We start from the raw sequence: 12,891 nt of genomic DNA on the forward strand, positions 1-12,891 counted from the left end.
ATTTCAGAGACTCAGGAGTAATATATATTAGCACTGCTGTCACCTTCAGCTTCATAGGGAGGTAAGCTTTTCATTATGGTTTCATTTTTAGCAAGTCATCAAATCCCTCATGACACCTATGTATAGAGTGAATGTATTTCTGTCTGCCTCTTGTTAATCAAATAAGCTATGTAGCCTCTTACTTAAAATTTCTGTGGAATGAACTTGTTAACATTATATCTGTCTGACAATAATGGAAGATGGCAACCATTTTTATTAAGGGCAATATTTAACAGGTTAGAAGCCAGAAATCAGATAATCATGTGACTCCCTACTGATATGTATGTATTGTAAGAATCTACAAAATCACAAGAGTTGGGAGCTGTATCAGGGAGAATAAAATTACTCCATTTCTTCAATGGAGTAATTGTACCCACATAGCTGGGGGGATAGTTGGGTGTATTTATATACACTCCCTTGCATGAGATCTGCAAAACCCACAATAACACAAGTTCCTCTCTCTTTTCTTCTCTCCATCTCTCCAATAACATTACTCCCAGCCACTTCTCCTTCGGAGCAGTTCAGCAGGCTTCGATCCTGTTCTCCTTCTGAGGCCTTGTCGACACCCCAAAGTTCAATCTTCCTAGTGTGATTGCAGTTATACCTGCAAAAAATGCTTATATTGATATAGCTTATTCCAGCATGGGAAGGGGAATAAGATTGACCAATATAAGGCACCTTTATAATGTTATTACTATGTCCACACTAGGGGTTGTAATGGTCTAAATATTTCCATAAAAAAATCATAGCCCCTAATTGATATAATTATTTAGTCCAAAATCTGTGTGTACACCAGCCCTTAGAAATATTCTTCAGACATGCCAAGTTTCCACTCTCCCTCTACATTTCCCCCTGTCTCTTTTCAGGCTTCTCTCACTGTGAAATTCCTCAGTCTATTCTATGTCCCAGCATACCCCTTCCTCTTGGAGTCCTTCCTTCTACCAACTCTGCCTGTTGTCCAGGAGCGCTCACAGCTCCCCGTGCCTCCCCACCCAGTGTGTTTCCCTTTCAACCAAAGCTCCTCCTATTCCCTTCCGAAGCTCCTCTTGTCACTCCCTTTCTTCCAGGCTTCTCTATATCCCCTTCTCCTTTCCCCAAGGCCCTTAATCATTATGGGGAAGAGGTGAAGCAGTGCTCAGTGGCTGCTGCTCTGGACTGGTAGTCAAATCTCTTCTCTGATGGCTCACCTCTCAGCCTACTTTTCCTAGCTGTCCTCTCTATTCATACAAACAAGTATCATGTATGCAAACACCAAGTGCCGTGATAGTAGCTGAAAGGCTTCATGGAACAAGTGCCTTTGGGGAAAACCTTGCAGGCAAAGTCTTACCTTGTACTTTTCAATGTCTTTTATGGACTTTGCCTGCAAGGTTTTCCCCAAAGGCACTTGTTCCATGAAGCCTTTCAGCTACTATCACAGCACGTGTGAATCTTGTATTTTCAAATTATTGGCAAAAACAACCCCAGAAGACATCTTCCTAGAGAAAGGAGCAGTACTGTGCTTTTACTCCCCCAAAAGCCTATTTTGATAAATCAGAACTGCACATAGTTTGATGAAAAGGTTAATAGCTTTAAATCCATCATTTAAAAAGATTATCCATAGATTTGAATATAACTGAAGCAACTACATTTCGTAATCTTTTTGCCTGAGACAAACCAGGTTCTGACTAGTTGTGGTCATGAAAGCATCCTCAGTATTTTTAGTATTTGTTAAGAGTAGGGTGATAGCCCATGTAATAACCAAATTCCAGTTATTCTCCTTGGACAATGTGGTTATATACTGTATTATGTACACATTTACCATCCTAGACTATTGTGCCCTATCCAGCTATGAGATTAAACAGTTACCATGTTTCACCCCAGAAGTAGCTGCATTCCAGGGTGGATGAATTTTTATGTATATAATTCCTTAAATATTTTGAAAGGCACTGTATAAAAGTAATATATTATTGCTTATTGAAGACTTTCATTTTGTCTAAATAGCCCTTTTATACTACTTATTTCTCAAGGTTGCATGTTTAATATTTTTCTTACTTTATAAACATTATAAAAAAATCAGTGGCTTAATAAACAAATTAGTAAAACAAACACATTAAAGCATATGTCATGGGAATGCAAAACATTTTTCCCTAAGCAGCTGAAAATAAATAGAAAAAATATTAATCTTTCCCTTCCTACACCAGTTCTAATATTATTTTATATAGGCTGCTGGAGCATTCAATAAATTATCTTTCAGTTATTTGAATTAACGATTCTTGTGATTTATTTACTGCCCTGGATGCTATCCATTAAATTTTCAATTATACTAAAACTTCATTCAGTACTGCATTAGACACTTGCCAGTTAGATGACCTGTAGCAGATATTTTTATGGTGGAAACGTAATAAAGACAAAGGACTCAATTCAGTTACACTAATGCACACTACTCTGAATCTTAAGAGATCTGTAAGTGAGTGATTGCATACATGAAGAATACTGGAATTTTCAAGCTACATGGCAGTGCTGGCCTTGAACAGTCAGGTTCACTGTGCATGTGTGAAATTTGTGTACATGTTTAAAGATAAAAACCAGAAATAGTGGACAAATTAACACTAAAATCCTTCATTCAGAAGCCCATACCCTGGATAGGCCTGTTAGGCTGAAGATCTCATGGAAAGGTATATAAATCTCATATCTACAAACATAGTCATGTCAACAAACCATATTTATTTATACTGTATGTATATAAAGCTGGAGGGCTTGGTGCTGCTCCCATTGAAGTTCATGGGAATTTTGCTGTTGACTTTAGTGGGAGCAAGATCAGGCACAGAATGAAAAGTAGATGGATTCAATCCTCCAGTATTTTTTCTGATACAACTCCCATTAATTTTCCATGGGAGTTTTGCTGAATGAAGACTTCAGGACTGGGCCTGATTTTTAGAAGTGCTGAGCAGCCATAACTCCCCTTAAAGTTAATGGGAGCTAGGACCTACATATCTAGAAGTGGATACAATTCCCATCCAACTGACTGATGTAAAGGGACATCAGTCTCTGGAAAAATCATGGAGCAGGTCCTCAAGGAATCCATTTTGAAGCACTTGGAGGAGAGGAAGGTGAACAGGAACAGTCAACATGGATTCACCAAGGGCAAGTCATGCCTAACCAACCTGATTGCCTTCTATCATGAGATAACTGGTTCTGGGGATATGGGGAAAGCTGTGGACGTGATATACCTTGACTTTAGCAAAGCTTTTGATACGGTCTCCCACAGTATTTTTGCCACCAAGTTAAAAAAGTATGAATTGGATGAATGGACTATAAAGTGGATAGAAAGCTGGCTAGATCGTGCTCAACGGGTAGTGATCAATGGCTCGATGTCTAGTTGGCAGCCAGTAACAAGCGGAGTGCCCCAGGGGTCTGTCCTGGGGCTGGTTTTGTTCAACATCTTCATTAATGATCTGGATGATGGGATGGATTACACCCTCAGCAAGTTTGCGGATGACACTAAGCTGGGGGGCGAGATAGATACGTTGGAGGGTAGGGATAGGGTCCAGAGTGACCTAGACAAATTGGAGGCTTGGGCCAAAAGAAATCTGAGGAGGTTCAACAAGGACAAGTGCAGAGTCCTGCACTTAGGATGGAAGAATCCCATGCACTGCTACAGGCTGGGGACCGACTGACTAAGCGGCAGTTCTGCAGAATAGGACCTGGGGATTACAGTGGATGAGAAGCTGGCGATGAGTCAACAGTGTGCCCTTGTTGCCAAGAAGGCTAACGGCATAATGGGCTGCATTCATATGAGCATTGCCAGCAGATCGAGAAAAGAGATTACTCCCCTCTATTCAGCACTAGTGAGGCCACATCTGGAGTATTGTGTCCAGTTTTGGGCCCCCCACTACAGAAAGGATGTGGACAAATTGGAGAGAGTCCAGCGGAGGGCAATGAAAATTATTAGGGGGCTGGGGCACATGACTTATGAGGAGAGGCTGAGGGAACTGGGCTTATTTAGTCTGCAGAAGAGAAGAGTGAGGGGGGGGATTTGATAGCAGCCTTCAACTACCTGAAGGGGGGTTCCAAAGAGGATGGAACTAGGCTGTTCTCAGTGGTGGCAGATGACAGAACAAGGAGCAATGGTCTCAAGTTGCAGTGGGGGAGGTCTAGGTTGGATATTAGGAAAACTTATTTCACTAGGAGTGAGGTGAAGCACTGAAATTGGTTACCTAGAGAGGGGGTGGAATCTCCGTCCTTAGAGGTTTTTAAGGCTTGGCTTGACAAAGCCCTGGCTGGAATGATTTAGTTGGGGTTGGTCCTGCTTTGTGCTGAGGGTTGGACTAGATGACTTCCTGAGGTCTCTTCCAACCCTAATCTTCTATGATTCTATGACAGAGCGTGGCATTTTACCTGGTCTCCTGCAGGAAAGTAGGACCATTCCTTCCTTCTGACTTATTCTTCTGTCTGTATGCTTGGTGTCTCCCTTTACCCATTCTTTATAAAATAATAAGCAATAATTCTTCCTTTAGGGAAAAAAGTGTTTGGCTTATTTCAGAGGATGTTTTTATTACTATAAATAGAATGGCATATGGCTCAGCCAGAAATGGTGGGTATACATTCAAAAGATTGCACAGGGACTTAAGAGTCACATTGATTTGTAGCTTCATCCTGCAGTCACTGTCCAGGGTAAACTTCCATTCCTCACAATGGGAGTGAGTGTTCCCTGGGCAGGGATTGTAGGATCAGACCATTTAATTGAAGGTGGATGACTACATCCCTGTGCAACCTTTGAAAATTTAGACTGTCAAATAAATTTAATCACTCTAAATAACAAAAATGTAAATCATAAAATAAAATAAAAACAGAGTACACATAAATAGACAGTGCCCCAATGACAGGTAGGATGTTCTGTTATCCCATGGTCTGAAAACCTTTAACACTACTTGTTCCCAGGGGTTTCATGATTTCTCTTGTAGTTCCATACCTTATCAACATGCTCTCCTTAAATACTACTTAAGCAAAATATATCCAGCCACCAGTTCTTGGCTCCTAGCTCTTTGTATACCCATTCACCACCGGAGTGCCTCTGACTGCAACAGTCAGAATATCCATCATAATGTAAAAAGGAGACTCACACTACCACCTTTTTTTGGCCTGCCAAACTTCTGATAATTTAGGTACAAACAAGCCACAGTGCTAGAGAAGCCAACTTCCATAAAGAATATCCCCTAAGTATCCTTTATTGGTACAGAGTTTATGACATTGGACAAGTGGTAAAATGATCAAGTTATATGCAGTATCATCACTCTGGCAGAAAGCTGTTTGCTGTTGCTAAACAATACGACAGAGGGAAGCCAGTCAATACATATGCAGTAGAGATCCTCTGCAATGCACTGAACTGGAATAGTACAATACTGAAATATTGGATGGTCCTGTTAAAGGATGATCATCATGTGTAAATATTAATTTTAAACTTACCTAAAGATAATATATTTGTTAATATTCATTAATATTTTATATTTATATGAACTCTTTTATCTGAAAGGCAGCTGAAGTGCTTTAAAAACAATACTTATGCAGCAGCATGGAAATGCAACTGCTTCTGGGGTGAAAAGGAGCAGTAAAGTGGCACAAAATACACTGCAAAACATTAAGAATAGAGAAATGTGTGACCAAGGACACTGAACAAACCCCAACTTATAAAAAGTACTATGGGGAATTTAATATGCAGAGAAGACTGGACTATTTTTTTAAGATATTGCCTCAAAGATTCCACCATCACGTCCTTCCCTTACCCCCTCACAGTAAACTGCATGAACTCAAAACATCCGGCTCAGAGGCTCGATGAAATGGTAACCTATGCATTCAAACCATTACACAGGGACATAAGCATTTGTACTTCACACCTAATGCTTAGCCGTGTCAGATAGCCAGGCAAAATTATTTGAATGTCCGTATAGATAATCACGAAAAGTCAGACGTGAGAGCATGACTCCAATCACTCTTGCAACATTTCCTAGAAATATCTACTAGCCAACTATTACTGTATACCATACATATGGTTTATACACCAATATGCACAAATCCACTACTGCCCATTCCACAGTATTCCTTCACACGCTTTCTCTATGTCATCCCTGAACACCTTCTCACACAGCCAGACCTTCTATTTACCCACCCATACATGGACACTCACACACCCTTGGAATTGTTATTTAATATTTGTATTGTGGTGGCATCTAGGAGCTCCAATAATAGACCAGGAACCCATTGTGCTAGGCAGAACAAAAAAACAGTCCCTGCTTTCCACAGAGCTTACAATCTAAATATCTCTCCTATGCATACTTCTTGCTTGTTTTGCAAATCATTTTCTCCCCTGCCCCACCAAATCTATTAATTCTGAACAGTGGATTTTCAAACCTGCTACAGCTGTCTCAGGCCCTCTCCCAGGATCTGTCCTCCTCTCAGATGCAGCAGCCATCACAGACTCTTCTCCCCAATGAGGCCTTAAATCCTCTTCTATCAGCAGGCACCTCATTACTTCACTTCACTGCTCCATTTACAGCACCAATTCTCCAGTACCTCAAGAGGAGTTCATGGGTTCTGCCCTTCTCCATTCCTTGTGTAGGATCAACCACAGAACTGTGAGTCTCAGTCATATCAGTTTGAACAGAACTCAGACTCTACTGGAGACATAAGACAATAACCACAATCACTCCACACCCAGGGCAGGCCTCAACTGTTTTAATTTCCTCAACTACCTCTTGGAACTTCCTGTCCCACTTCCCAAAAGGTGACCCGTTTGTTTCTTACTTTCTACCCCAGTGGTTCCCAAACTTGTTCCGCCGCTTGTGCAGGGAAAGCCCCTGGCGGGCCGGGCCAGTTTGTTTACCTGCCGCGTCCGCAGGTTTGGCCGATCGCGGCTCTCACTGGCCGCGGTTCACTGCTCCAGGCCAATGGGAGCTGCTGGAAGCGGCGGCCAGTACATCCCTCGGCCCGCGCCACTTCCAGCAGCTCCCATTGGCCTGGAGCAGCGAACTACGGCCACTGGGAGCCGCGATCGCCGAACCTGCGGACGCGGCAGGTAAACAAACTGGTCTGGCCCGCCAGGGGCTTTCCCTGCACAAGTGGTGAAACAAGTTTGGGAAACACTGTTCTACCCTCTTCCCACTTAGACATATCTCTGGCTTTGAGTGAGACAATAGTAACAGAAAACCAAAAAATATGAACAATCCTTCTTCTGTAGTACATAGTCGTCAATGTAGTACAGTCTACTATATAGTTCTAGCAATCTATTTTCTAGTACATATTCCACATTGCACTGAGAACAAGTAAGGCACTAATTGGTTAGCAGAAAAAGGGGGTTATGATATTCGGGAATCGGTCTAGGCCCAAGGTGTTTGAAAGAGATACTGGTTATTCCCTGACCAGTTCCAACTGCCTCTGCATGACAGAACGTGGGCTTCTGCAGCACCCCTCCTCAGATTCCTTGTTTCCAAAGCTAAGCCAAGGTACAGTTCCCAATACCACAGAGATGATGGAGTATCATATACTGGCCCCACCCTCTGTGGCAACTGGCCAGAAGTTGGAGACATATTCTAAGGAGGTCAGGTATCAGACCAGGTAAACCAGAGTTTCCAACCAAAAGCAAGAAATTAGGCAGTCTGGCCCAAAGTACAGAGAATCCAGAGAGGATTCAGTAGGGATATTGTAGCTGCCCCTCCAGAGCTCCCCCTACAACCTAAAAGGGTAATAATGGCATCTACTTTCAGACCAGCCAGTGGCTGCAGTATGTGTTCACATTTTTAAAGATTTCTTTTCAATACTGTCTAGAAGCTTTTATTTTTAAGCCTAGATTCTGCAGAATATTAAGGAATTGGTCACATTTGCCTGGGAAGCTTCCTGTTTGCATTTAGTGAGTAAGATTTTCCAAGTATGCAATATATATTACATTATTATTATCCCTCAGTATTACATCAGGGGAATTTTTTTAAACAGCGTTAACAGCATACAAGGTCTTTAAGCATAAAAAGGGGGAAGCTACTGTCTAAAGTTTATCCGCATGAGTCACCAATAAATCCTGACCACAAGTCAACGCCTTAGTTTTGGGTAGTCAGGGGTTTTGTTAAACCCTCTGCAGAATTCTTGCATTTTAGGTGCTCAAGTGCATTCATTCTCCTTTGACTTTCCTTAAAATTCTCACAATGCCTAGGATGATATCTTCTGGAGGTCACTAATCATGATGCCTTGCACTCCTAACATATTCTTCAGCTGCTCATTCAGACCCTTAAGATCACTCGAAGTATGTAATTTAATAATCATTGGTATCATCTTTGTTCTAGTTTTCCATAATTGTTCCATCTCATGGTAGAGTTCTTCATACATTGCTATCTTCTCTTCTTTTTTTGTTTTGTTTCTGTCTGTTGATATGGCAATATCAATTAACATGGTCTTGTCTGTCTTTTTTTCTACAACCACGATGTCCAGCCAGTTTGTGTGCACCATTCAGTCTGTGACAGTTGCCAGATTCCATATAATCTTAGCCTCTTCATTTTCTACAGAGCTCTTAATTTGGTCGTCATAATACCACACTTGCCACAGAGGCTCCAATGCAGACACACATTTTGTCTGTTCACATATTCTCTCCCAGCCAGGCTCCTGCTGGAGCTCAACACATGTTCCACAGTCTCTTCCTTTTCTGAAAACATTCTGCATTTGGGGAGCAGTCCCATTGGTCAGTTTTGTTTTAAACGTAATTAAGCCTTAAGGACTGTTCTTGTGCACTCATGATGAGCCTCTCTGTCTCTCTTTTGAGATATCCTCCAGGCATGAGGATTGTTAATCTTTGATCACTAATAGGTTCGATCTCTCCCCACCACTGTCTGTGCATTGACTTCTGTGTAAATCTTTCAAATCTTTCTTTGGCAATTTGCTTTTTCCTTTCTTTTATGCTTTCTTGGGCTGGGATGCATTTCATCCATCACTAGTTATCGTGACTAGATGATCTTTTACTCTGGCTTACTTCTTATATATATTGATATTATAGTATTCATTGTCAATAGCGCTGTCCACAGATAGCAGACCTTTTCCTCCATCATACCATCAGATGTATGTCCTGTCCATGTCTTGATTGATATTCATTCTTCTATGCATTGCTTAGAGCCTTCTTGTTTGGGTGTCAATTTTTTTCTTTGCCTCTTGATTCCACTTGATCTCTCTGGTAGTGTACCCATATTGCTGGTATTGCCCATGTATTAATGGCTTGCATCAAATTTTTTGAGGTTTATCCTTAGAGTAGTTCTTATTCATCTGTAATATTCTTTCTTCACTCAGTCTTTGATTTACCTTATGTTGTAACTCCAACAGTTCCCTGAGTCCAAGGTACATGTAGGGGCCAACCTGAGAGATACCTTAGATAGTACCTTCGTTAACTTGTATGCGATCTGAGTGTACTAGTGTGCCCCTCTTTACAGACATCCAATACACATTTAGCCAACCCAACCCATAGCTTTATATCTTCACCAAACTTTTCTATATATCATCAATCTCTGATTTTTATGATCATCCATATAGTTTCAGATCATCCATATGTAACAAATGGTTGACTGGTTGTTGCTCTTTGCTGATATGATAACCACAGTTTATCTCAAGGAGTATCCATGGCAGCAGCAGCATCACTACCATGAACAGCACTGATGATAAGTAATCACCTTGAAAAATTCCTCTTTTAATTTGGACCTCATCCATGAGAGTCCCTTCTAGAGAGAGTTGAGTGTTCCAGTTAACCATAAATTGCTACAGAAAGGAAATTATCTCTGGATGAACCTTGTGCATTTTCAGTGTCTCAATTATCCACGAATTTAGGACTCTGTCATATGCTTTTTGGTAGTTTATCCACACCACCTCTAAGTTTTTCTTTCTTTGTTTTTCACCTCCTGTGATCTTCCTATTCAGCCTGAGATGGTCTTTTGTCCCTTTCATATTTACTGTGCAACATTTATGCTCAGGAGGCAGCATTCCATTGCGAGCTAGCACTATCCAGATCTTCTTTGCCAGAATTACTGTTAGAAGTTTCCACCTACTTGGTAAACATGTGATCGGTCTATAATTCCTAGGATCATTGCAGCCTTCTTTCTTTTTTGTCTGAGGATCAGTCTTGGTAAACATGTGATCTTTCTTTTTTGTCTGAGGATCGGTCTTGGTAAATACATGATCAGTCTATAATTCCCAGGATCATTGCAGCCTTCTTTCTTTTTTTGTCTGAGGATGGTTCTCCCTGTCACCATCCACCTTGGACAGCCATTCTTCAAACAGTTACTGCTCTGCCCTAGCCCCTCGCTGCTCCCAGAAGCAGCTGGCACCACGTCCCTGCAGCCTCTGGGGGCGGGGGCGGACAACAGATGGATCCGTGCACTGCCCTTGCCTGCAGGCACCACCCCCCGCAGCTCCCATTGGCCGGGAATGGGGAACTGCGGCCAATCGGAGCTTCGGGGGAGGTACCCGCAGGTGAGGGCAGCACGTGGAACCCTCTGCTCTCCCCTCCCCCAGGGGCCACAGGGACAAACCCCTCCTGCACCCTGCACCCCAGCCTCCTGCCCCGAGCCCCCTGCTGCACCCCACACCCATCCTGCACCCCAACCCCCTGCTCTGAGCCCCCTCCTGCATCCAAACCCTCTGCCCTGAACCCCCTCCCACACTCCGCACTCCCTCCTGCACCCCAACCCCCTGCCCCAGCCCTACATTCATGGCCCTGCATGCAATTTCCCCACCCAGATGTGGCCCTCGGGCCAAAAAGTTTGCCCACCCCTGTCTTAGGGTCTCTCTTGACAAATCTGTTCTCTTAATACTGACAACTTTGTGCTGAATATCTTTTCAAGCCTATGACTCAGTGAGATCGGCTTCTGTTTACATTGTTCCTTCACGACTCTCACATCTATTTCATTCATCTGATATTTCATCTTCAGGGTTGTTCGTTTCTGTTTTCTCTTAAAAAGATTTTTCTCAAATTCATCCAATAGGCTGGTATCTTGATGTCAAAACTTAATCTTCTGGTTTAACCTTCGTTTCCACTGAGTTTCTATAATATAGGGAGTATTCCAGTGGTTCTCATCCTCATGTAAATATGGTCAAGGGGCTTGACCCTGTATGGGGTTATATAATTTACGGTGTGTTCAGGGTGAACTCACTGTCAATGATCTATGGAGAGGAGGTAGCCCCTCCCCCCCATGGGGGGGGGCCACCACTTTCCCTGGGGGAGGGAGTGAAGGTAGAGAACAGGAGAACAGTTGAGAGGCAAAGGCAGGCAGGGGAGAGACTGAGAGAGAGACTGAGAGAAACAGAAATTCTGTGAGTAAATGGAGAGAAACAGGGCGATGGGAGAGGGCAGCCAGAGCAGAGGCGCTGACTCCGTGGGTGCTCCAGGGCTGGAGCACACACAGAAAAAAATTAGTGGATGCTTAGTACCCAGTAGCAGCCAGCTCCCCCCTAACCCCGCAGCGCCTCCTATCCGCCAGCGGCCCCAGCAATCAGCACCTCCCCCACCCTCCCAGCACCTTCCACCTGCTGTGATCAGCTGTCCCGTGGTGTGCAGGAGGCACTGGGGGGGAGGGGGAAGGAATTGGGACAGGGCACACTTGGGGGAGGGTGGCGGAACTGGGCGGAAAGAGGCAAGGGGGGCAGAGCGGGGGTGGCAGGGCTGGGGTGCGGGTTTGGGGGAAGGGGTCGTGTGCGGGTGGGGCCTGGGGCAGAGCAGGGGGTTGAGTACCCCCTGGGCCCCGAGGAAGCAGGTGCCTGTGAGCCAGAAGACAGAGGGAAACCAGAGCTAAGAGAAACCAAGAGTAAGTGGAGAGGCTGAGGGTGAGCAGGACAGCCAGACGTGCAGATGACAGTCATGTCAGTTTAAAACTGGCTGGTCAAGTCAATCCATGTCTGATGGCATGTTCCTGATCATCTGTTCCTGTATGTTCCTGAGCATTGGATCTGGCATCTTCTATCATTGATTCATGCTATCCCAGAGATCCAGAACAGGAGAACCAAAGGTCCTTCAGATCCAGTAGGTCTGGTCTAATGTGTATCCCCACAAGCAAGCATCACTGGAGTCAAGTCCATCTCTTCAGGATGTCACTAGAGGTGCTTGAGGCTCAAAGACTGACTTGGGCATTAGATAATACCCAGTGAGATATTTGGGGAAAGATGAACCTTGAACTAAAAATAAATAATAATAAATAATAAAATAATAATAATTATAACCTTTAAGATAATAGCTAGTGCATACAGAGATAAATATAGCTTTTTTTTTATTTAGAGGATTATATATAGTTAAGTACATTTAGTAGTAAATAATAGTGTGTTTATTCAAATTGTTATTTTTTATTATATATGTTCTTCATATATTTAATGTTATTGTAGGTAGGCAGAATCCAGTTCCAGTTTAAATAAAATCCCTGTTATGTTTTTGGTTTTTGACAACCAATTGTATTATCTTGTCTACCATTAAATAACCTTTTATAATGGTGTAACATTCCCACCCCAACCTCTCACCTGTGGAAATTGTACCACCACTGTGACGGACCATTACTAAATCTTGGTCAGTGGTTTTGGGACCGGGTGACCCTCAGATTTATTTCAAATTATAACACAATAACTCTACTCTGAGAGGTCAGTTTACACTCAGATGGCTTGATGTTAAACCAATGATTTATTGTTGTAGCGTAGATTATATCATTCAACTGGTCAGCATTCATTAGTCTTACAGCTTCCTTGAGTGCTTCATTCAATGCTTGCATGATATCATTCAGTCTTTGCTGGTCTATAGATTTCATATTTGGTAGCACTGGTTGGTGCTCAATGTCTCTTAAACTCTGCACGATCTCAATCAACAAACCT

Source organism: Terrapene carolina, unplaced genomic scaffold (assembly GCF_002925995.2).
Source record: "Terrapene carolina triunguis isolate 2854851 unplaced genomic scaffold, T_m_triunguis-2.0 Scaffold96, whole genome shotgun sequence".
In the NCBI taxonomy this organism is placed as follows: Eukaryota; Metazoa; Chordata; order Testudines; family Emydidae; genus Terrapene; species Terrapene triunguis.